Source organism: Benincasa hispida, unplaced genomic scaffold, assembly GCF_027475165.1.
Source record: "Benincasa hispida cultivar pf3 unplaced genomic scaffold, pf3_genome.v1.1 HicScf1853, whole genome shotgun sequence".
In the NCBI taxonomy this organism is placed as follows: Eukaryota; Viridiplantae; Streptophyta; class Magnoliopsida; order Cucurbitales; family Cucurbitaceae; genus Benincasa; species Benincasa hispida.
This window is the reverse complement of record NW_028326246.1, coordinates 75,001-101,478: the sequence shown is the minus strand read 5'-3', so window position 1 is coordinate 101,478 and position 26,478 is coordinate 75,001. Positions and strand designations below refer to the sequence as shown.

The following is a 26,478-nucleotide window of genomic DNA, read 5'->3' as shown; positions in this document are numbered from 1 at the left end:
CCATCAAAACCCCTTTTAAGTGGAATTCATAAATTAGCCTAAGTTGATTCAACAGTCTCTCTATGGATTCGATCTCGATCTTACCACTGTTTCTACGTCTTTGTAGTGATAAGAGTAGTTCGGTTTACAAATTTTCTTTTGTTTCGGTTTGGAGTTGAATTACGACATTGATTCTAGCTGAACAAAAACCCATGGGTATGTGATTGCCAAGGATGGGTATGTGTTATCTAAAGGCAAACCATGGGTATGTGATGCCCTAGTTAATTGTATTTTTCTGTAAAACTCAAAAACTTAAACGTATTTATATATATGTTACTACTGGTAACACTATCGGATGCGGCCTACTCTATAGTTGTTATAATTTATTGTAAGGTTCTACAAACGAAGTGATCTTGATTCGTTCATGTATTGACATGAGGATTGGGGGCATCATACGCCATGAGTTTGCCTAAGATCAGGCCAAGAAATAAGTCACTCTTACTTTATAACGTTGTTTACTGTTTAAGACTGACTATTTCACTTAGATGACCTAGGTAACTCGATCTTAATCCTCAGCTAACTATGGACTCCTGTTTATTTGGGATTATCCTTAGATTTACAAAGATTAAGGTTGACTCAACAACGTCGGCTCAATCAGCCTCCCATTTCAAGGGTAAGACGAGGTAGATAGCTTAGGACATAGGGTGTAAGACGAAATTCACGCCTACCCAATTGAGGGATAGGAGAAAGATTGTTCTCTTAAGTGCTGAATCCAGGTCTTGAACAAGGGGCCTTACCCTCTCATTGGCTTGAGAGAGATCCGATTTAGAGATTGGATCATAAACCAATTGTTCATTAGAGGATTAGTGGAACTTAAGGAATAAGACGTAATTTTGGGGGTAAAACAACATTTGACCCAACCGTTATTACGAACAAACTGTGAAGGGTCGACTTACTGATTATGGTTAAATCAAGTGGACACAAATATATCTGCAGCGAGGAGAGTGCAACTATTGAGCTATAGTGGTGTGACTCGGTAGTTAACAAATATTGATTAAGTCGATCTAAAGAGTTTTAGCCAATTAATATCAAATCGTTGGAGCTCATGATCTGTAGGTTCATAAGGTCGCTCTACTAGCTCGTAAAACACGAACACCTTAAATTAGTAAATTGAATGAATTTGGAATGATATCAATTTGAAGTGTTCAAATTGAATTTAGGGTTTGAATTTGAATAGTTCAAATTCAAATTAAGGTTTGTATAACTAGATTCGATATAATTAATCAATGTTTAATTTATCGAAATTAAACAAAATTGGTGAGTTTATAATATTTAAATATTGGTTTAAATATTAATTACATGAATAGGATTCATGTTTAAATATTAGGTGTGTGATTAATTGAATATTTGATATTAAATTATTATTTAATTAACTAAATATGTTTAATAATTAAAATCAAATGAATTTTTATTTTTTTGATTCAATTTTAGAAATTGAATTTTTGAAATTTTGAATTTAATTAATTTTGAATTAGTTAAATAAGTTTTAGTTAATTTGGAGTTAATTAAAACAATAATTTAAAATGGAAATTATATCGATAGTGGAAAAATCCAATTTGTTCAAATCGGATGTGTTTTCACTTTATACAAACACCTAGCTACAACTTACAACTGAGAATTGAAGTGGCATTGACCAATGTCTCAGTAATTGCATGAAGATGATACATAAAACTCTAAAAAATTGCTGATGAAGATGAGAGAGTTGCTGAAAAATTAGTTTTTCAACAAAGAAAATGTTCTTCACTTGAAACCCATTCTATTCCCTTCACAAATTCCCTTCAATATTGAGTTCCCATCACTCAAATTCACGGCTGAGAATAGTAGAGAAGATCTTTTGGTGGTTCATAGAAGATTTGGAGCTGAGATTTCGTGAGGAGCAACTTGGATCGAAGAGGAATTCTTCAAAGGTATTTGTTTCTTGAAACCACCTTATTACCCTATGAACATTCTTATTTTAATTTCAAAATTAAAGAATTAGAATGCTTACTGATTCTATTTTTTTCCGCTGCGTGTTTATGTATTCCAAAAAGAGCATCCTTTCATCTTCCAACGCATGGGCATGCGTTGACCTGGTTCTAACGCCACTACTTAAGTACCCTCTTCTAAATTTTGAACTTTCACAAATTGGTTTTCTAATAAGCATTAAAAAACATGCAAGATAAATAATCAATCGCATGAAAAAAATGCAAACAAGAATTAAAGCAAAGATCAAAGAAAACACATGATATACAAAATAAACAAAATAGTAAAACAGTAGAGAGGAAACATCTTTAGAGTGTATGTCTAATTCAAATGCAAGGACACTTTAACACAAGCCTCAGATAGCATTGTGTAGCTCAATGGATGATTTATGGCATTCCAAGTTTCCGTCAAAGTAAGGCTTTATCCACTGTCCATTTACTTTGAATGCGTTTGTATCATCCTCTTGCATGAGTTCCACGACTCCATAAGGAAAGATTGTCTTAATGATGAACAGTATTGACCATCTGGATTTTAGCTTACCTGGGAACAGTCGAAAAGTTAAACAATAGAACCTTTTGACCAATAAAGAATTCTCTTTTACTAAGGTGTTGGTCATGCCATTGCTTGGTCTTCTCTTTGTAAATTTTCGTGTTCTCATAGGCGTTGAGCCACCACTCATCAAGTTCGTTGAGTTGCAGCTTACGGTTTTCTCCTACGACTTCTAAGTTCAGCTTCAGCTTCTTTATTGCCAGAACACCCTGTGCTCCAACTCCAAAGGTAAATGACAGGCTTTTTCAAATACCAACGAGTAAGGAGACATACCTATAGGTGTTTTGTAGGCAGTCCTGTACACCCAAAAAGCTTCATCAAGCTTTTGTGCTCAATCTTTCCTAGATGCGTTGACAACCTTTTCCAGTATCAACTTGATTTCTCTGTTGGATATTTCAGCTTGCCCATTATTTTGTGGATGGTATGACATAGCTATCTTTTGTCTGACATTATATTTGGCAAGTAACTTAGAAATGATATGGTTAAGAAAATGTTTACCTTCATCACTTATCAGCGCCTAGCGTCCCAAAGTGCGTGAAAATGTTTTTGTTAAAAAATTTTGAAATGATCCCTGCATCATTTTTGGCACATGCCACTACTTTAACTTATTTGGATACGTAATCCACCACTACTAAGATGTATTGTTGTCCACAAGACTGAGGGAAATGACCCATAAAATCAATGCCCCAAACATTGAATAACTCAATTTCTAATATGTTGTTTAGCGACATTGTGTCCCTCGAAGAGATATTACCTGTGCGTTGACATGGGTCGCACTTCAGTACATATTCCCTTGCGTCTTTGAAAAGAGTGGGCCAAAAATAACCACACTGAAGGACTTTAGCAGCAATCCTTTGTTGTCCAAAGTGACCCCCATAAGGAAAGTCATGGCATTCAACTAAGATGTGTTGTGTTTGAACTTCGAAAATGGATTGACGCATGATAGAATCTGAGCCTTTTTTGTATAGAAACAGTTTGTCCCAAAAATAGATTTTGTTGTCTTGTACAAGCCGTTTCTTTTGCTGGGCGTTGAAGTCTTTAGGGAATTGTTTTGTGGTTAAGTAATTGACTATGTTTGCGTACATGGTTCCCTATTTTCAACTCTACGTAGGTGTTCATCAAGGAATACATCTCGAATATCAGCTTGTTCAATTGTATCTCTTTGTTCTCCAGTCTTGATAGGTGATTAACCACCTGGTTCTCAGTACCTTTTTTGTCTTTAATTTCCACATCAAACTCTTGTAGTAGCAGTACCCAGTGAATCAGCCTGGGCTTCGCGTCTTTCTTGCCCATCAGAAACTTAATGGCGGAGTGGTCTGTATAGATTATTGCTGACGCTCCAACCAGATAAGCTATGAATTTTTCAATGGCAAACACTACCATTAAGATTTCTTTTTCAGTAGTGGTGTAGTGTTCCTATGACTCGTTCAATGTTTTTGGTGCATAGAAAATGGGGTGTATTAAATTCCCCTTTTCCTGACCAAACATGGCTTCGACTGCCCAATCACTTACATCGCCCATTAGAATGAAAGGTTGTGTCTAGTCCATCGGAGCTGTAGTTAATTCATACCTCAAAGTCTCGAATGCATTGTGACAATCTTCACTGAATATGTAGGGTCTGTTTAATTCTAACAATGTGCTCAATGGTCACACAATCTTGGAAAATCCTTTCACAAACCTTCGATAATACCCTACGTGGCCTTAGAAACTCCTTAAAGCTTTAACATTGGCAGGTGGGAGCAGTTTGGCTATAACATCAATTTTTGCTTCATCCACTTCCAATCCAACTTTAGACACTTTGTGTCCTAGAACAACACCTTCAATCACCATAAAGTGACACTTTTCCCAATTCAGCACCAAGTTTGTTTCCTCACATCGAGCGAGGGTAACCTCTAAGTTATTCAAGTAGGATTGATAGGAGTCCCCAAAAACTGAGAAATCGTCCATAAATACATCAATAGGTTGCTCAAGGAAGTCAGAGAAAATTGTCATCATGCACCTTTGGAAAGTTCTCAGTGCATTGCATAACCTGAAGGGCATGAATCAGAATCCAAATGTCTCAAAGCTGCTTGTGATATTTGTTTTCTCTTGATCTTTAGGAGCGATGAGGATTTGGTTGTATCCAGAGTATCTATCTAGGAAATAATAAAATTCTTTACCAGTCAGTTGATTGAGCATTTGATCAACAAAAGGAAGGGGAAAGTGGTACTTCTTGGTCAACGCATTGGGTATTCTATAGTCCATGCATATGTGCCATCCTGTGACAGTTCTGGATGGGATCGGTTCATTGTTGCTATTGATGATTACAGTAGTGCCTTCTTTCTTAGGGACACATTGTACTGGGCTCACCTAGCTACTGTCAGAAATGGGGTAGATCACTGATGCGTCAAGCCTCTTTATAATTCTTCACTACTTTTTTCATTATAGGATTTAGCCTGCATTGAGGCTTGATCGATCCGGTTTTCCTTTCTTCCAATCGAATCTTGTACATACAACATGAAGGGCTGATTCCTCGAAAGTTAGCCATCGTCCTACCAACTGCACACGTATGCTTCTTTAATATCTGCAAAAGAGAGAACTCGTTAGGCTGAGAAAGATTAGCTGAAATAGTAATAGGAAAAGTATTATCATGTCCAAGAAAAGTGTATTTTAAATGGTCAGGGAGAGTTTTTAATTCGAGCGTTAGTGGCTCTTCCAAAGAAGGACACACTAGTTTCGTCTGCCACTCATTCAGACTTAGCGGCTCAAATATTTTCATAGTTTCACCCAATGCATGGACCTCACAAACTTGGTCCATTTCCTCTTCTTCAGGTGGTTCAATTGAGTCAATAGGTTAACGTCGCTCTACATCATCTAGAAATATTAATGCATTCAACACATTGAATTTAACTTCCTGGTTGTCCACACGCATGGTCAATGCCCTTAATGCGTTCAACACATTGAATTCAACCTTTACCAAGACATCTTCAATGTTTCAGTCAGAATACGTGATAGACCTATCAGTAAGTTGAAGCGTTACAGAAGTAGGTTAAGCTTCACCAATTTAAAGTTTCTTGAAGATTGATAAGGGCATGAGGTTAATAATTGCTCCAAGATCACACAATGCATACCCAACATCTATTCCTCCAATTGAACAAGGAACAGTAAAACTGCCAAGATCCTTTTGCTTTTCAGGAATGTTGTTGTTGATCAACACATTACACTCCTGCATTAATGTTATTGCTTCCAGCTCACTGATCTTTCTTTTTTGTTAAGACATCCTTCAAGAATTTTATGTAGCTCGGCATTTGCTCTAACGCTTCTATAAGGGAAATGTTGATATGCAATTGCTGAAGGATTTCAAGGAAACACTTGAATTGTTTCTCGACATTATTCTTTTGTAGGCGTCAGGGGAATGATGCACTCAGTTGCACCACACGCGTTAGATGTGATTGGTTGTGAATGACTAACAGAGCCATGTGGTCTTTCTTCTTATTCTTTTTCAAATGCCATTTTTTGCGTTGTGCTCTTAGTTGCTGAAAGATGACTATCATTTCTTGGGCTTATCTTCTTCTCAAATAAAGGTCTACCACTTTGCAACGTCACCACATGACATTGCTCTTTTCCATTATTATTTCCTAGGGCCTCAGTGTTGCTAGGGAATACTCCGTGCTTTAATTCTTCAGCTTGCTTGCAATTTGCCCTACTTGAATCTTCAAGTTCCGGATTGATGACGCCTGACTCTTTAGTAATGCATCATTCTGGGTATGTATTCCTTTAGTAGATTTTATCAAGTGGAGATGTTGAACTCGACACCCGACCGCCTCTATTAAAGGTCTGATGTTGAGGTTGTTGATGCTGTTGGAATCTAGGCGGTGACTTCTGCCTAGGTTGTTGATGCGTCCCATGATGCTGTTGCTCTTATTGGTGACCTTCCCAAAGAAAATTTGGATGCTTCCTCCATCTAGGGTAGTATGTGTTTGAGAATGAGTTATTTTTTATAAAACAGACCGACTGTAGGTTTTGTGGGTAGTCATTGTAGGAGTTTGGTTCTCCACAGCCCAAACAGCTAGCCATGGGCTACACGAATGCGTCCACCTGGTGCACCCTTTGAGTCTATGTTGCATTTTCCATTGAAAATTTTTGCAGCAAGTTTGTCATCGAAGCCACTTGTGCAAAAAGGGTGGTTATTGCATTAGAGTCAATCAGATTCATGTTCTGAGAATGCCTTCTATCATCTGTTCTAGAATCATAAGTATCATCAATCCATTCCATATTGTGCTTGGCGATGCGATCTAAAATTTCCTTAGCTTCATTGTATGATTTTTCCAATATGCCGCCAGCTACGGCTACATTTGCTGCCATCTGGGAAGGTTTATTCACCCCCCCTCCCCCTTAAAAAGTTTCCATCTGAACGGTCAAGGGTAGTCTGTGGTTAGGACAATTCTTGACCAATCTCTTGAATCTTATCCATGTCTCACTCAAGGTCTCAAACTCTCATTGTTCAAAGTTCATAATCACCCTACGCCTCTTTGCGTTCACGATAGGAGGAAAGTACTTTTGCATGAACTTTTCAACAAACTTTTCCCACGTTGTTATCTCACCAAGTTCTAAAGAACTCTCCCTCTACTTGGCATCATCACGAAGAGAGTAGAGAAATAAGGATAGTCTGATAGCTTCCGATATGATTCCAAGAATCATAACGAGTTGCATGTTTCTAGGAAGCATTTCATATGGGCATGTGGATCTTCATAGCAAATGCCTCTAAATTGTCCTGTTGTTTGAAGCATCTAGAGCATCACAGACTTCATCTCAAATCTCATCCCATCAAGCGGTGGATATATGATCCCTACCGAAAAGTCATACAATACAGGCGACGCGTACTCTCACATTGGACGCATGCTATTATTTGCCATCAGGATCGGGTTCAGGGCAGCATTGGCTAATTGCTGAGCTAAGTTCTGGTTCCTCTAATCGTCCGTTATCTGTTGTTGTTGTTATTGTCTTTGTTGTTGCCTTAACCTTCAACGACGATTAGATCGACTCCTACGACTAAAGGTCATTTCAACCTTGGGGTCGTATACAAGTGTGTTACATCCACTTTGACAAATCACACCAAGTATAAATCTAACTTAAGCTTCTTGGTAAATCCAAGGTCTAACACAGGGATTTTAAGACATTTTAACTCAGTCCATGCATTGCTTCAATTGTAGAGGGTTCCCAGATTAATGAGAGTGAAGATTATTTACACTAATCTTAATGCACGCATACAAGAAAACATAGGAGTTGATCCAAGCAAGATACACAAGTGTGTGTGAAGGTGTGAGAGTGGAATGAAGATGATATGGATGCTTGTTTACAAGCCAAGTGTATATGTATACGTATGGCCTCTATTCCGTAGATCGTGTTGTTCAACATTTCTCAATGTGATTGCCACATGTATTCCTATCTCTAGGGTGCATGCGTTGGTGATAGAGAATGGTAAAAACGCAAGTATTTTTATCTCTAAACCTACTATGTATTCTAACTCAATGCGTTCTTTAGTTAACCTACTTTATCGAATAGTTTAACTACTTAATATCTTCAATCTGAAGGAAATCTAAACAGAGATCTCCATGAGAGGAAGTAAGATCTTTCCAAGCCCATTGTTCAAGAATAAATGCATTCATAAACATACAAGAATAGTTATGCATTATAAAGAAAATTACAACATGCTATCTTAACTAAATACAACAGGAATTGAGAGGCATACCTTAAAGAACTCTTCTTCTGGAAATCTCTCGCTCTCGTGAGAAATTGCACAACAATATCACGCTCTTGTTGCAATCATCTATCAAGCGATCTCTCGCTGTCGCTACAAAAACGAACAGTCTGCTCCTCGAACAGCAACCTTTCGACACTACCACTCGACAACGTTGGTATTCTCAGAGTGAGAATCCAAGAGGTGTGGGCTCCGTGTGAATTTGGTAGGGGGGAAGAAGGAAGAAAATGATCGAACTACACGATCAAATAAATGGGAGAAATGTTTTGTCTATCACATAGACTGAGAGTACTCGATCGTTTAGTAAATCTTGCTCTTGTGAGAATCGCCCAGCCAATCATCTAGCAAATCTCGCTCACTTGAGCAATCGTTTAGCTGATCGTTTAGTCTATCTCTCAATTGTTTACACAATCGTTTAGCAAATTTCGCTCAATCGCTTAGTATTTCGCTCAATTACATGATCGTTTAGTCTCTCGCTAGAGGGCTATCGTGTAGTCTTTCGTGAGTAAACGATTAACAATTCACTAAATAAGCGATCGTTCATAAAATGAAAACTTTTTTCATTTTATGCTTGAGTTATTCAAAAACTAAAATTAACCTCCCACTTATACGGTTAATGGAGAAAATAACCAACTAAACAATTATCTCATAATTGTTTTTATTATAAACAAATATAATAACTAATTTATCATATTATATTTATAACCTATAGTTTTAATATCGCATATATATAATATTGAAACCATAGTTCTTTTCTTCTTTAATATATATCATATTTATATCAATTTCTCCAATTAATTATCTAATACATCAAATCAATTATATCACATATAATTGAACCAATTTAATTATATCATATATAATAAAATTCTCTCTTGTTAATTTGAACACTTCAAATTAACCCAAAAACTGATTCTCAACTTGTATCCATTGAGCTACCAAGGGAACCTTATAGACCTGTAGCTTGAAGCTCCCATGGTACGTAAATAACTGACCAAACTCTTTAGTCACGAGATCCACCATCCGTTAATAGTTGGTTACTCCTCTAAAGAAAATAGCTGCACTTTTAGTACTACAGATATATTCATGTGTCCATGTAGCGTTTCGGCGGGTTCGTAACCCTCCCACTACGTCGAGACAGTTTCAACTCTTGAGATGGTTGACTAGATGAACCGACATCAACAATTCTTATTGGTCTATCAGTCTGTTCAACAACTCTTGTTGAACTCTCAATAGTCTCATTAGAAATCACATTTAAAACAAGCTTGCTTCGTGGTTTATGATCCCTGATGTGGTCTTCTTTTAAGAAGATGGCATTTGTCGACACAAACAACTTATTCTTATTTGGATCATAGAAGTATCCACCCCTCGTTTCCTTGGGGTAGCCTACAAAGAGGCAAACTTTCGAAAGCAGTTCTAACTTTTTAGGGTTAGCCACAAGCACGTGGCCTGGACATCCCCAAATCCTAAAGTGGTATAAACTACCTTTATGGCCTCTCCACAGCTCAAAAGGTGTTTTAGAAACACTCTTTGAGGGAACATTGTTCAAAATATAACATGCAGTCTCCATTACAAATCTCCAAAACGAATCTGGAAGATGAGGATAACTCATCATAAATCGAACCATGTCCAACAGGGTTCTATTTCTCCTTTTTGATACACCATTCTGCTGAGGTATACCTGGGGTCGAGAGTTGGGACGTGATTCCATGCTCTATCATATAGTTCTGGAATTCTAAGTCTATATACTCTCCACCACGATTAGATCGTAGTGTTTTTATCTTCTTACCTAATAAGTTTTCAACTTCAGCCTTATACTTCTTGAACTTTTCAAGAGCGTCAGACTTATGTTCCATTAGATATAGATACCCATATCTTGAATAATCAACTATGAAAGAGATGAAATATTCATACCCACCTCAAGCTCGAACACTCATCGAACCATAGAGGTCTGAATGTATAAGCTCCAAGGTTTCCATGGCTATATAATCTTTTTCAGTAAAAGGTCATTTGGTCATTTTGCCTCCAAGGCATGATTCACATACGAACAATGAGTTTCTTCTAAACCTTTTAGAAATCCACATTTCACCAACTTCTCAATTATATTGAGGTTGATGTAACCTAACCTTAGATGCCAATGATCGACGTTTTTCTTAGGAGAAACCTTTGGTCATTTTGCAGTTATCGTTGTTTTGAACATTTCAGTATTATGCAATGCTTTTATGACTAACGGCCTTAGTACATATAAGTTATTTTACATTGAACCAAAACCAATCTCCATACCATTCTTGAAAATAAACACTTTATTCTCAGAAAAAGAGACGGTATAACCTTGTTCAATCAGACAAGAAACTGAGATTAAGTTCTTCTTGATATGAGGAACTACATAAACATTGTCTAGTAACAGATAACGTTTCTTGTCCAAAAATAACTTCAGCTTGCCTACAGCAACAGCTGAAACAACCTCACCAGTACTAACTCTAAGAGTCAACTCTTCATCTTCCAACTGTTTCCAGGAACTAAATCCTTGGTAGGAAGAACTTACGTGGTTAGTAGCACCTAAATCAAGTATCTAGGCAGGATCATCATTCTCTACCAAAAACGTCTCCAAGACAAATAAATCATATTTACTATCTTTAAACTTCTTCCTTTTCTAGAGAGAAGTGGGATCAGTATCAAAACCTAAATAAGCTCCAAGTTTCATTTCAGAGAACAATTCTCGTCGATGAACTTCATTTGAATCAGCAGCAATTGCTTTCTCTTTTAGTCCCTTGACATTCAAGAAAGACTGGAGGTTATCTTGGGAACTGATACTGCTGGTTTCTTTGTCATCCATCCCTTTTTGCTCAAAAAGTGAGAACTGACGTTCAAAAAATTCTTGCAACGAGTCCACGATCTTACGTGCAATGACCATGTTCTCAACTTATTTGGCCAAAGCATCAGGTATGCTAGCCAAAATGTGAAGTCAGGCCATCAAATTAGCCTTTATTCACTTCTCATATGCATTACGAACATTTTGCGACGCATCAAGGGTCGAGACTTAAGAAGACTCCTCAACCATGACAAACTCGAAAAATCAGTCAAATTAAAACAGACAACTAACGAAAAATCATACATGTTGCTGAAAAACAAACACATTGATCTACATTAGATTTTAGCAAATACTCTTGAAAAACAAAATCCAATATGGTTTAGCAAAATCTAAATGAACCCCGTGTGACATCTAGTTTCGCAATGACGCTTTAGTGGTTTAGGACAAAAGCCACCGAAGGGTAGTCAATTGATCCCTCCTTTGAATTGAGACACTTTGAATTGGTCATTAACACCAGAATAACTCTTGTTCCTATAACGACTAGCCATCATTGATTTGGTCAAGAAATCATTAACTTGCTTAACAATTCCTATAAGTGTGATCTTTCATTTTAGATCCTAGAGTTCCACCCCAAGCAGCCAATCCAAAGGGAAAAAAACCCGATTGGGGAAAAAGCTAAAGCGACCCTATCCATTTCTGGATTTCTCCTTAATATTGACTAACTGCACAAACCATCCGAAGGGCGATGCTCCCAGGGCGCCACGAGGCTATGCAAGAAAATCTCACGGTGCAAACCAATGAAGGAAACCATAGGACATGTTGACACACATCCTTCACCTACTTACTATAAATACTCTATCCATCCACCTTGATATTGACTCATGCAAACACCATCCAAAGGGGGGTGTTCCCAAGGCACCACGAGGCCAAGAATGAATCTCACGATGTGAACATTAAGGGAGAAACATGAGTGGAATTGACATATCATATATATCTTTTGCTCCCACTGAGTATTTTATAACCTTGGGTTTAGTTTACTTAGAAAAAACACGGCTAATGATTTTAACTAAGTGACTTTTTTGGTTTGGCCAAAAGTAATTCTTACTTTGGAAAGTTGAACAACTTTTGATCATCATTCATTAAACTCTTTAATGAAATCTTTGATCAATTGTTGCATGTTTGTAGCAAATCTATCTAATTCACCTTTCCAGGTAGGTTCCCAAGTAGGGGTGTTCCGTTTCCGTCAACTTAAATACCCCAGCCTAGTCAGAACCAACCTTAGACAAAAGGTCCCTTAGAGATAGATTTAATACAAATTTAATCTTTTATGGAAATCAATTTAATCCTATTAAACTGATTCAAAAGATTAAACTTAGGTATCTAATCTCATTAGAACCATGAAATTAGGTCTATGTCAATCAAATTTTAAAACACTTTTAAAACATAAGTTCATCTAAGTTCACATGCAACTCTTTCTTATTGATTTTAGTTCTAATTTCCATTTTAACACTTATAATAGGAAACAACTAAAACCAACCACAACAATACATACAAGGCATTCATAACTCTTATAAATAAGCCTAAGTGTCATGCTCCATGCATTATTCATTCATTACTACTTTTATATAACTCTTATATAATTAACGTAATGAAACAAGCATACATGCTCTCGTACACCCTTATACTATAACACTTATAATATAAAGATGATGCATGCAGAAATATAACTCTTATATTATATGATGCATAAGCATGCTCTTATGTAATTTAATCATGCAAGCTACTATATCATAACTCTTATAATATAGAGATGATGCATGACCAATGCATAACCTATGGTGGGATTTAAAACTATATGGCATACAATATGGCATATAATTTAAACATACATGTCATGTACATTCACCAAAAATAATGGACCGGGATGATTAGCCTAAAAAATCAGAAATAAATCTACCTATTACATTAAACCATCAAGTAAACCGATTCAACAAGCGAACCAGGTCTTGAACCGCCCGATTGAAGCCTTCTTTGTGTTTGTCTAGCAAAGTTGGTCGAGTAACCACGATCGTGTAGCAATGATCGAGTGTCTTTGACTATGCGATGAAACATGAAGGCCACTCGATCGTGCAGTGCACAAGTTTAGACGCAAGTCTAAACGATCGTGTAGACGACTACTATGCTATGAAGCATGATCGTCTAGACGATCGAAGAACAAGCGCGTGTAACATTTATCGAGTAATCGTGTAGCCAGTGACTATGTGATGAAGCATGCTGGCCTATACAATCGTTTAGTGCATGTGCCTTACCATGCAACGAGTATCCCATACTCAACGATTGTTTACCCCCCATCGTTTACGCGATCTGACCAACTCTTGGTCTTCTTCTTCCTCGAAGTAAAATGCATCTCTATGCCTTGAACTTCATCACAAGCGACTCGAACAGACTCAAACTCTTTGAATTACAGACTCGATAACAAGTTAATATGCCCGAAAACATAGGGGCCCTTACAAAACTTTGAAATGTAAAAGAAATTATTAACCAAAGGCTATCTTCCCAGAAAATCCATTAATCCACATCTACAAATACATTTAACACTTAAACATAATGTAGACATGCTTGATTTAATACAAAAATGGATTTGGAATATCAGAACCTGTCTCTAATACCAATTGAAGGAAATCTATACAGAGATTTCCATGAGCGAAAACACGATCTTTCCAAGCCAAATGTGCAAGAATAAATGCATTCACAAATATACAAGAATAGTTATGCATTATAAAGAAAATTACAACATGCTATCTTAACTAAATACAATAGGAATTGAGAGACATACCTTGAAGAACTCTTCTTCTAGAAATCTCTCGCTTTCGTGAGAAATTGCACAACAATATCTCGCTCTCGCTACAATCGTCTAGCAAGCAATCTCTCATTGTTGCTACAAACACGAACAGTCTGCTTCTCGAACAACGACCCTTTGACACTACCACTTGGGAACCTTGGTATTCTTGGAGTGAGAATCTAGGAGGTGTGAGCTCTGTATGAATTTGGTAGAGGGAAGAAGGAAGAAAATGATCAAACTACATGATCAAGTAAGTGGAAGAAAGGTTTTATCTATCGCATAGACTGCGAGTACTTGATCGTTTAGTAAATCTTGCTTTCGTGATAAATGCCCAACCAATTGTCTAGCAAATCTCACTCTCGTGAGAGATCGTTTAGTCTCTCTCTCAATTGTTTACACGATCATTTAGCAAATCTTATTCAATCGCTTAGTATCTCGCTCAATTACACGATCGTTTAGTCTCTCGCTAAAGGGCTATCGTGTAGTCTTTCGTGAGTAAACGATTAGCAATTCACTAAATGAAGCGATTGTTCATAAAATGAAAACCCTTTTCATTTTATCCTTGAGTTATTCAAAAACTGAAATTAACCTCTCACTTGTACGGTGAATGGAGAAAATAACCAACTAAACAATTATCTCATAATTGTTTTTATTATAAATAAATATAATAACTAACTTATCATATTATATTTATAACCTATAGTTTTAATATCATATCATATATAATATTTAAACCATAGTTCTTTTCTCCTTTAATATAAATCATATTTATATCAATTCCTCCAATTAATGTATCTAATACATCAAATCAATTATATCATATATAATTAAACCAATTTAATTATATCATATATAATCAAATTCCCTCTTGTTAATTTGAGCACTTCAAACTAACCCAAAAACTGATTCTCAACTTGAATCCATTGAGCTACCAAGGGGAGCTTATGGACCTGTAGCTTGAAGCTCCAACGGTACTTGAATAACTGACTAAACTCTTTAGTCATGAGATCCATCATCTGTTAACTGTTGGTCACTTCACTAAAGACTGACAGCTACATTCTTTGTACTACAGATATATTCCTGTGTTCATATAACCAATCAACGGTGCGATGACCCTTCACAAATCGTTTGTAAGTACAATTAGACTAATTTACTATTTTGCCTCTATAGTTACATCTAACTCCTTAAGTACCACTAATTCCTCTAATGAACAATAAGTCATAGTCCTACTATGATTGAGTCCTCTCTTCCAAAGAGAGGGTGTGGCCACAACATTAAAGACCTAGAATCAGCCCTTAAGGGAGTAATTTATCTACTTATCCCTGCTTCGGGGAAGGAGTGAATTCCGTCTTGTGTATCTGAGTTCGCAACTCCCCAATTAGACGAATACCCAAAAAGGTAGGCTTTTTGAGTTAACAATCTGGCCACTCTCATCCATACTAATCAAAGAACCGCCCTCATAGGCAGGAGTTTCCAATTTACTCAGGATTAAGGTCATGTCACCTATGGTCAGTTTAGTGAAATGTAAGTCTCAATTATCAACGACGTTATATAAAGAGACTAATCATCTCATGGTTCGATCTTATACAAACTCTTTTTATATAATGCCCCCACTCGTATGTCTCCACATGAATGGTTAGGATCATACCATTTATAGCACTTTACAACATTTGTAACATCTATAAAGTGGGTCCGTAGTGTCACCAGGATAAGGTATCCCTCTTTTATCCTTATACTACAGACCATTTAGGTTATTACTTAAGGCATGATCCACTTGTATGTCTGATCTTAGTTTATTGGATTTGAGTAAATGCAAATAAAATAACATTTATTTTATTATTAACAGTGTGTGTACAAAATGTTTACAAGACCACCGGAAGAATTAGGACACCAATCCCAACACAATCAAGTGATCAAGATGATTAAAGCATAGAATTCAAGTATGCAACAAGTCAGAAAAGTGACAACCACACAAAAATTTGAATGTAAATAGAGAAACAATAGTGGATTGATCAAATATAAGATTGAATTTAGAAATAGCAAATATTTTTACAACAATCTTAACTTAATCGAATGGGATGGTTGATGAAAGTGAGAAGTAAAAAGGAAAGAAAGAAGTCAAGCCGCAGAGTTCAATCTCTTATCCACTTTGGCTTGATTTCAATGCTTGTTGCAACTAACTTGGTGAAGAAGTGATGAAGAATTCTCTCTCGAGCTTAGTTTCCAACAACTCTTCTTGATCAACGATGACAATGGATATTTTCCTCCTATCTTCTTATTGCAACAGCAGAGCTGCTAACTATCTAAATCGTCTAAGTCTTCTAATGTGTCTAATTTCTCCTCTTGGCAGCAAGCTTCCCTACTTATAGTTGTTTCCTTCAGCAACTTCTGATAAAACTCACATTAAATTTCATGCCCTAGTTAGCTGCTGCCAATTCCAAGCTTTTCAGATGCCACTATTCAGATGCCCATACCTACAAGTGGTGATTCGATAGAAAAAAACGCGAGCCAATATATCTTTTCTGCGTCCATATTTGGACGCATGCCCTTGTGTTAGCTTGGTCTGCAACATTTGGTGAAATTTCTTGAATTCCTACAACCAAATGTGTTTGTGAAGCAGATTTAACAAAAATGCTACTTTTGTATGCATTAGTGATGTGTTAAAGAATTTCATGCATTTTTCCTTGAGATGAATGTGTTTTTATCACAAAGAATCCTAGTTGTTCCATCTTTTAAGAGACAATAACTTGTATTTCTACAAGTTATCACATAACTACTCCCTTGACTCGGTTGACCAAAAAAGGAGTTTTCTTTTTTTAGAGTAAGGCTTCTGAGGACAGTTTTAAGATCTTAAATAGAAGTTGGTTTCTACACCAGTTCTTACAATACTGGATGGATCAAGAACTTTTGTTATTGACAGTGATGCCTCCAAGAAAGAATTAGGGTACGTGGTGATGCAACATGATAAGATGGTTACTTATTCCTCCCACTAGTTGAATAACCATGTACGAAACTATCCAACACATGATTTGTAGTTGGTGGCAATGGTGTTTGCCTTAATGATTTGGAGACAGTATTTATATGGAGAGAAGATACAAATTTTCATAAGCCAGAAGAGTTTGAAATACTTATTCACTCAAAAGGAGTTAAATATGAGATAACGCAAATGGCTAGAGTTAATGAAGGATTATGATTATGAGATATTGTATCATCCAGGCAAGGCGAATGTAGTGGTAGATGCTCTAAGTAGAAAGACAACCCATTCAACAGCTCTAATTACCAGACAGACTCATCTATTTTGGGATCTTGAGCAGACTGAGATTACAGTAGCAGTGAGGGAAGTCACTACTCGGTTAGCAGAGTTGACAGTACAACTGACTTTGAGACAGAAGATTATTGGTGCTCAATAGGGTGATCCTTACCTTGTTGAGAACTTTTGCCAAGTGAAGTCAGAACAGGGTGGTGAGTTCTCAGTATCCTCAGATAATGGCCTCCTTTATCAAGGATGCTTATGCGTACCTACAGACGGTGATCTTAAGAATGAATATTGATAGAAGCTCATAGTTCCCTATTTTCGATACATCATAGCAATACTAAGATGTACCAAGACTTGAAACGATATTATTGGTGGTATGACATGAAAAAAGAGATAGCAAAGTTTTTTAGCAAGTGCTTAATGTGTCAGCAAGTGAAAACTTCGAGATAGAAGTCGACAGGATTGTTGCGGCCCTTGAGCGTACCAAAATAGAAGTGAGAGAATGTGTTTATGGATTTTATTGTGGGGTTACCCCAAACAGAAAAGGGCTTTACGGTGATTTAGGTTATAGTAGATAGGCTCACTAAGCTAACGGATTTCATTCCGAGAAAGTCTACTTATTTGGTGAATAAATGGGCACAGTTAGACCTAAAAGAGGTGGTGAGATTGCATGGAGTACCAGTGTCTATCGTGTCTGATAGAGATCCTCGCTTTACACCTAGTTTTTGGAAAAGTCTTCAGTTAGCATTGGGTACTTGGTTAGATTTTAGTACAAATTCTCACCCACAGACTGATAGTCAAATGGACCGTTTGAACCAAACGTTGGAGGATACGTTGCGTGCTTGTGCATTAGAGTTTTCAAGGAGTTGGGACTCTCACCTGCATTTGATGTGGTTTGTATATAATAAAAATTATTAGGCTACCATTGGCATGTCACCATTTAAGGCCTTGTATATGAAGAGTTGCAACTCTCCCCTTTACTGGGATGAGGTCGGTGAACGAAAGTTGCTAGAACTCGAGTTAGTGCAGACCATGAATGAGGCAATACAAAAGATTAAAGCATGCATGCAAACAGCTCAGAGTAGACAAAAATGTTACACCAATGTTAGGCATAAAGACCTGGAATTTGATGTTGGTGATAAGGTATTTTTTAAAGTAGCAATATGAAAGGTGTTTTGAAGTTCGATGGAAAGGAAAAACTAAGTCCATGATTTATTGGGCCTTTTGAGATCTTGGAACGAATTGGCCTTGTAGCTTATCGATTGGTGTGGCCATCATCCCTCTCTATAGTTCACAATGTATTTCATGTCTCGATATTGAGGAAGCATGTGACAGATCCAATCCCATATGATAGACATCGAGCTATAACAGTTGAATGAGAACTTAAGCTATGAAGAGAAGTTGATTCAAATTCTTGCAAGGGAAGTGAAAACTTTATGCAACCAAGAGAGATAGCAATTAGTGAAGGTTTTATGACAAAATCACCAGTTTGAGGAGGAAACAAGGGAACTAGAGGAGAGATGAGAGCAAATACATAGAATTTTCAGGAGTAAACTTTTTAGGACGAAAGTTTCTTGCGAAGGGAAGAATGTAACATCTCGAATTTTCAAGGAATTTTGTTTATAAAATTCATCTTGAATTATTTGGGTACTAATTTGGATTTTAAGGATAAAATTGAATTATTAGGCCAAGATGATTCAATTTAGTGTAAGGGATAAGTACTTAGAAGTTTGGATTTAATTTAATTTTAATTCAATTTGTGAAATCGAATTAAATTTGGGAGATTTAGAATTTGATTATAATTTGAAAATAATTGGAGAAATTTATTTTCTTAAAAGAATGTTGGATAAACAAATTTGGAGATTTGAAATTCTGGAAGGAATTTAAATTCAATTTGGAATGTAAAAGGGAAAAAGAAATATGTATATATATTTAATTAAAATTCAATTATGGTTTGGATTTAAGGGTTTTATTTATATATATACACATATTATGTTTTAAGCTTAAGAGTTAAAAAGAAAGAAAAAATATAATTTTATATAATTAATTTGCAAAGATTAAAACTATATACATATTAGTTTGCATACAGTAAAACTAAGTCACTGTAGCCTTGATTTTCTTAGTTTTACAAAGATTCTCGATTTTGCATGGGTAGATCACTCTCGTTCTCCATAGACGGCATCATTTGTTGGTGTCAAATAAAAATAACTCCAATGTCTAAGTTAGTAAGAGAATTGAAGAAGAGAAAAGACGTCAAAAGCTTAAGTTACACCATTATGATATATTTATAGGGGATTTGATCTAGGATTTATCATAAATCTACCAAGATTAAGATATGAGATTTTCCTAATCCTAAGTGAGATGAAATCTTATCCTATTTTAATTTATTTTATTTTATATTATCACAAATTATCTCGATCTATCTTATATTATCTTAATTTTGGCTTTATTCTATTGGGTCAATATGACTAAAAGATCTAAGTTCTTCATGGAGTTGCTATTGTCTATGTCTATTTTAACCCAGTTAACCTATGCTTAGAATGAATCAAAATTTTCTTAATAACTTCAATTAACCAAATGGGAAAATTCTTTGCTAAACAACATGCTTCTTCTTTTTGTTCTTCTTTTTCGAAAATAAAATTTTTATTGATAAATAGAAAGAGAATAATGCACACTATTAAAATTGAAGATGAATAACAAGCTAAATGATACGGAAAACCTACAAACTAAGGCGAAACAGCAAGCCAAATAACTAACTTCCATGCTTGAAACAACTGTACACATCTCCGTAGCGTGCCCAACAAACAAACAAACAAAAAAAATCAAATATTAATTAGGCATATTTATTAAAAAAAGAAAAGAAAAGAAAAGAAAAGAAAAGACTCTTCATCAATTGTAAATGAAGAGAAAATACCTGGTCTTAATTTCCTTCAGAAAACTTTCTCAATTATATTTCTTAAAAACCTAAAGTAGGTATATCTCCATCTCTTAAAGAGTAGAAGACTGCCAAAGATTCCCCAAAATCCAATTATAAATCCAGAAGAAATGGCAATAAGCAGATCTAGCATTAGGAATTTGTCTTCAGTTTCATTATTATCCTCAACATGAGTATTATTGTTGTTGCTCAGCTCCCACTTCTTAATTGGATCTCCATGAAGAAAAGGGTTGCCTTCATAGGAAGAAATTGGAAAGCTTTGAAGTTGAGTTCCAATGGGAATATTTCCTGAAAGGTTATTGTAGGACAGATCCAACACACTCAATCTGGGCATTTGAGAAAAACTAGAAGGAATTGAACCACACAAATTATTTCTCGATAGATCCAAAAAATCCAACGATTGAAGTTGAGCTATGTTGTAAGGAATTTGACCTGTTAACTCATTCCTCGAGAGATTCAAAGAAATTAAACCAACAAGCTGTGTGATTTCGTTAGGAATTTCTCCTGTCAGACGATTGCTAGACAGGTCAATACTCCTTTGAAGCTGTAAATTTCTACCATGAAATTCCATCTCTTTGCCTTTCCACATCATGACCAAATCTCTCATGTAATCAGGAATAGTTGATGGATTAAACGTTTTTGTCAAGACATCAAAATTATAGATGCAAGTTGGTATGCTTCCTGAAATATCATAATTGAGTGAAATGTCCAATACTTCAATCCTTCTGAGGTTGCAAAGACTTGAAGGTAAGTTTCCATGAAAGTGATTTGACTTGAGAAGCAAACGAACCAAATTTGGCAATCTTGATCCGATCCATGACGGTAAATTTCCAGATAAATTGTTGTCAACTGCATCAAAGAGTGTCAAATCTGTGAAGTTAAACCAAGAAGGAAACTCCCCAGAGAAATAATTCTCTCGCAAATTTAGAGATTTCAGTCTTGTGAGATTACTCAAAGACTGGAATGTCTCCAGAAAAATAATTATAGGCCAAACTTAAGGATTCTAAATTGAGCATATGGTTCCAACAATTAGGGAGTTGGCCAGACATTTTGTTGCCGCAAGTATCCAAGAGATATAAAGGGGACGAGTAGTTGACTTCACACAAACCAGATATGTCTGAAAATTCATTTGTCGAAAGGTCAAGGTTTTGTGCTCCAAAAAGAAAGGCTGGAATTTTACCCTCAAATTCATTCACTCCCAAAATGATCACAGGCATCCTTTTGAATTTCAAGGACAAATTTGGGATTTCCCCCTTGATATGATTGTTGGAAACATCAAGAAACAATAAGTTTGGGGACAAGTTATTCCAAAACCATCTGGGAATCTTGTCTGAAATTCTGTTTTCTGAAATATCAAGAACAGAGAACTTTTGTGTTTGAAGCCATTTGGGAAAATATGGGCCCAATGTACAATTTCTCAAACTTATTGATTGCAGTTGAAAAGGAGGAACCCAAGCTGAGTTGAAGGTTAATCTCAACAAGTTGTCAGATAGATCCAAGGCTTTTAAATTTTTAAGCTTTGAGAAATGAACTTCAGAAACTTCACCCTCCAATAAATTAGACTGAAGATTCAAATACTCTAAGTTGGATAATTGTCCCAAACTTTGAGGAATACTTCCACTCAACTTGTTATAGGACAAGTTGAGGTAATTCAAATTGATAAGAGAACCAATATCCTCAATCAAGATTTGATCAAACTGATTATAACTAAGATCTAAGTAGGTGAGATGCAATAATTGAGTTAAGGAAGAACCAACCTCACCCATCAAACCTTTATTGTGAAGATCAAGGCTTATGATATTATAATGGTCAGCACCTGTATTGTTGCTACAACCAACACCTCTCCAATTGCAACAATCATCATTGGCTTTGGGATTGGCTTGTGTTCTCCAAGAAGAGAGAAAATCATATCTATCTATGAGGTTTTGCTTCAAGGATAACAGGGCTTGTCTTTCGCTTTCCATGCATTTGATTTCCAGTGCAAGATTATTTGCTGGCATGGAAAGCAGAAGGAACAAACATTGGATGGAAGTAAAATACCATATTACAGTCAGAGATATCATTTTGGCTGATGGAATGAAAAAATATCCCATCTCTTCCATTTATTTTATAATTGGGATTGGGATCAAACCAACTGGGGTCCTAGTTCGGAGAATTTAAACCATAAACCTTTAGATTATTAACTTTTAGGCTATTGGTAACATTATTTACTCTTCATTTGGATGGAAAAGATGATGCATATTTATTTATTTATTTTTTTTTTACAAAATAATTGTTTGAAACTTATTTTATTTTCTTTAAGAATATAGATTTTATTTTTTTAATATAACGAGAATGAATATTTGAATCTCCGACTTTAGGAGAGAAGTATAAGTTAATTATTGAGTTATGTTTTTGTTGTCAATGAATATAAGACGGAAAATTTTCACAGATAGATAAAATGTCAAACTATTAATCGAAATAGCAAAAAAAATAATAATAATAATAATATGTACTGATAGACTTCTACTAGAGTCTATCACATAGTATAAAAGATAGACTTCTATTAATTTCTATTACGGATAGACATTGATAGACTTTTATTAGCCTCTCTCAACATCTATCAAAGAAGATTAAGTTTTGTTATTGTGTAAATAGTTTTGTTTTTGTTTTTGTTTTGTTTTTTTTTTTTTTTTGAAAATCTCCCATAAATATTATAATGTTATATTATTATTTTTTTTTATTTTGCATAAAACACAGAAAAAATAATGATATTATCTATATCGATATTTTAACTCCTTGGATATTGGATTAAAAAATTTAAAGTATATTTGTTTTGTACTTTTTTAAAAAAATTATTCTTTAAAATGCTAACCAAACTTGAAAAATAAAAACTAAAAAAGGTAATTTTGGTAGAAAAAAAATCAACATCTATGAATCTTATAAATCATTTTCGTTAGACAAAACAAAAAAAATTATCAATTTTGTCACCGTCTAAACAAGTCATTCTTTGCAATATATTCATACTGTATCCTAATTGAAAAGTATAGAAAAGGATCTGTTAAATATCTAATTTTGCTTTTTATGTAAATTTATATATCTAAAGTAGTTTTTAAATGGTTTAGGGTTAGGAAGCTCTGGGAAGACCCCCTCCACGTACCCTCTGATCTTTGATGCTTCAAATGCACCATCTTTTGTGTTTCAGATTTTTTTTTAGGGTGGAACGGAAAAGAGTGTGAAAGAAGAGAGAGAAAATAAGGTGAAAGAGGAGGAAAAAATTACCCACGTTTATCCGATCGTAATGAAAAGTCCTATAATCATAATGAAATTCCATTGATGGATCAATTGTAACAAGTCTTATCACGCTTACTTAGAATTACAAATTTGTCACATTTACTGTTATTGTTAGTGTTACTGTTAGACCCGATAACGGTAATGATAAAGATAACAATAATAGTAAAAATAAATATGATAGATTCATACTTCTAATATTGTAACAGTAATAATATTTGTAAAGGTAACAGTAATGATAACGATAATGGCTAGTGAGTCTCACGTAAATTTCAAATGCAATTAGATTGAGCACCTTCAATTCCTCAATCAGATTACGTTTTGTGATTACAAAACTCGTAGTAGACCTGCATTTCACTATAATTATGGAATATAGGTAAACAACAACAAACATAATCAAATGGACTCACTTTTTAGATTACCATTGATTTATTACGTTTACAGGGAAAATTTCATAAAATGACCCAAAACCCAAAAACTTTTCTACACTGACCTTTTCCTTATGTGAAATATCAAAATTACCCCTAATTTTTAAAAAGCTTTCAGATCGCCACATTTTTCTTCTTCCTTCTACGATTTTCTCAGCCCTTCATTCAATATGCATTCAATACACCACCAATATTTCACCAAAACATTTATTCCCAACTAGTATTCTGAAGAGAATGGAATATCTCTCTCATTATTCACTTTCTGTCGTTGAACATCTCTCTCATCTCGTAGCTTTCTCTCAGATTTCCTCAGCCCTTTGGATTCTCTGGTAGCTTTCTCTCGTAGCTTTCATCGTCGGATTCTGTCCACATTTCTTCTTCCTTCAACGGTTTCTTCAACTCTTCATTCAATGTACAATTTCTTCTCTCATATCGCTTTCATAATAAGTGTCGTTTAGTAAATTATAAATGACCGTGTAGTAATTTATACATGATCGTTTAGTAAATTATACACTATCGTTTAGTAAATTAGAACGATCATTTAGTAAAATATAAACGATTGTTTAGTAATTACTATGCGATCGTTTAGTAATTATAAACGATCGTTTAATAAATTTATACATGATCGCTTAATAATTTATATATGATCGCTTAGTAATTTATACACGATCGCTTACTTATCAATGATTTGTTTATCCAATTGTAGATCAATGGCACTACTTCGCAAAAGGTAGTGTAGGTCGACATCAAATCGTCAGGATACCTTCAATTGGAGAGGAGCCATGACAAATACACAGGTGTACACGATGTGGTCAGACAGGACATAACAAGAAAACGTGCAGACAAACATTGATAACACCTGGCACTGGCCCATCTAGATTAAACAATATGTAATTTTCGCTTTCGCTTCAATTTTTCTGTACAACACCAATTATTCTATACAAATTTACATTATAGAATATGTAATTTTAGCACCAATTATATTATGTACAACACCAATTGTACTGTACAATATGTAATTTTAGTACAAATTTATCTAAACGATCACTTAGTCATTTATTTGCTTAGTTAAATGTATAACACCAATTGTATTCTATAAATTTAGCACAAATTTATCTAAACGAAAACTAAACGATCGCGTAACAGTTAGCTAAATGATCGCTAAGTATTATCTAAACGATCACTTAAAAAAATCTAAATGATTGCTTAGTATTATCTAAATGATCGCATAACAAAACCTAAGCGATCGCTTAGTATTAGCCAAACGATCGCTTTATACATAACATGATCGTGTAATGGATATCTAAACGATCGCGTAACAGTTAGCTAAACGATCGCTTAACAAAACTTAAACGATCGCTTAGTATTATCTAAACGATCACTTAACAAAACCTAAACGATTGCTTAGTATTATCTAAACGATCGCATAACAAAACCTAAGCGATCGCTTAGTATTAGCCGAATGATCGCTTTATAAATTAATACACGATCGCGTAATGGATATCTAAACGATCGTGTAAAAGTTATTTAAATGTTCGCTTAGTATTAGCTAAACGATCGCTTAATATTAGCTAAACGATCGTTTAGTATTAGTCAAACGATCGCATAATGGATATCTAAACGATCGCGGAACAGTTAGCTAAGCGATCGTTTAGTATTCTCTAAACGATCGTTTAATAAAAGCTATAGTGGATAGCTAGACGATCACATAGTATTCTCTACACGATCGCTTAATAAAAACTATAGTGGATAGTAAATGATCGCTTAGTACTCTCTCCGATCGCTTAGTAATATCTATCCGATCGCTTAATAATATCTAAATGATCGCTTAAAGTATTCGATACATTCACCGTGCGGTTTGAAGGCTTTTTAAAAATTGGGGGTAATTTTAAAATTTCGCATGGGAAAAGGTCAACGGTAGAAAAATTTTTAGGAGGTCATTGGTAGAAATTCTTTTGGGTTTCGAGTCATTTCGTGAAATTTTCCGTTTACGGGTAGGTAAATGCAACCTAAGTTTGTGAGCGCAATTGACACACTTTCTTTTTTCTTATAAATCAGAGATGAAAACTTTGATCTTCCATTTACGCAATGTTATATATATACATTTGAAGTATTTGATTTTGCAATCCGATTATATAGATCATTCAAAGGGAAATTGGTTTGATTTTTATTCCACGTCAATACTTATTATTCTTACCTATTAGCTTTTAAAGAATATAGGGGCTTTTAAATATAGAAAAATAAGAAAAAAATATTTATACAAAATAGTAAAATTGTAATTTTTTTTATAGAGGTTTATTAGTGTCTATCCATGATAGGAACTTATAGAAGTCTATCATTGATAGAGCTAATAGAAGTTTATTGTTGTCTATAAGTATTTTTTTTTGTTATTTCCGTAAATAGTTTGACATTTTTTCTATCTGTGAAAATTTCTCAAGAATATATTATTATTAATATATACTTTTTTTTTTTATACAACAATAAAAACATAATTTCTATGATACCTAGTGAATTGTTAACTTCTTGAAAAGATTTATCTTTGGGATAAATTCTAGAAAAAGAATTAAATGGAAAAATTTATGGTATTAACATAGTATATAACTAATATTTCACAAATGTTTTAAGATTTAATAATATTACATTACT

General features: G+C 34.9%; 1 pseudogene across 1 annotated transcript; it reads right to left on the bottom strand.

The window, feature by feature from the left end:
- Nucleotides 1–19,811: 19,811 nt before the first annotated feature.
- Nucleotides 19,812–22,336, bottom strand: LOC120090435 (receptor-like protein EIX2; annotated as a pseudogene). The gene is made up of 2 exons (XR_016526834.1): nucleotides 20,567–22,336; nucleotides 19,812–20,422 (listed from the first exon to the last, which is right to left on the bottom strand). The product of XR_016526834.1 is annotated as a receptor-like protein EIX2 (transcript).
- Nucleotides 22,337–26,478: the final 4,142 nt, after the last annotated feature.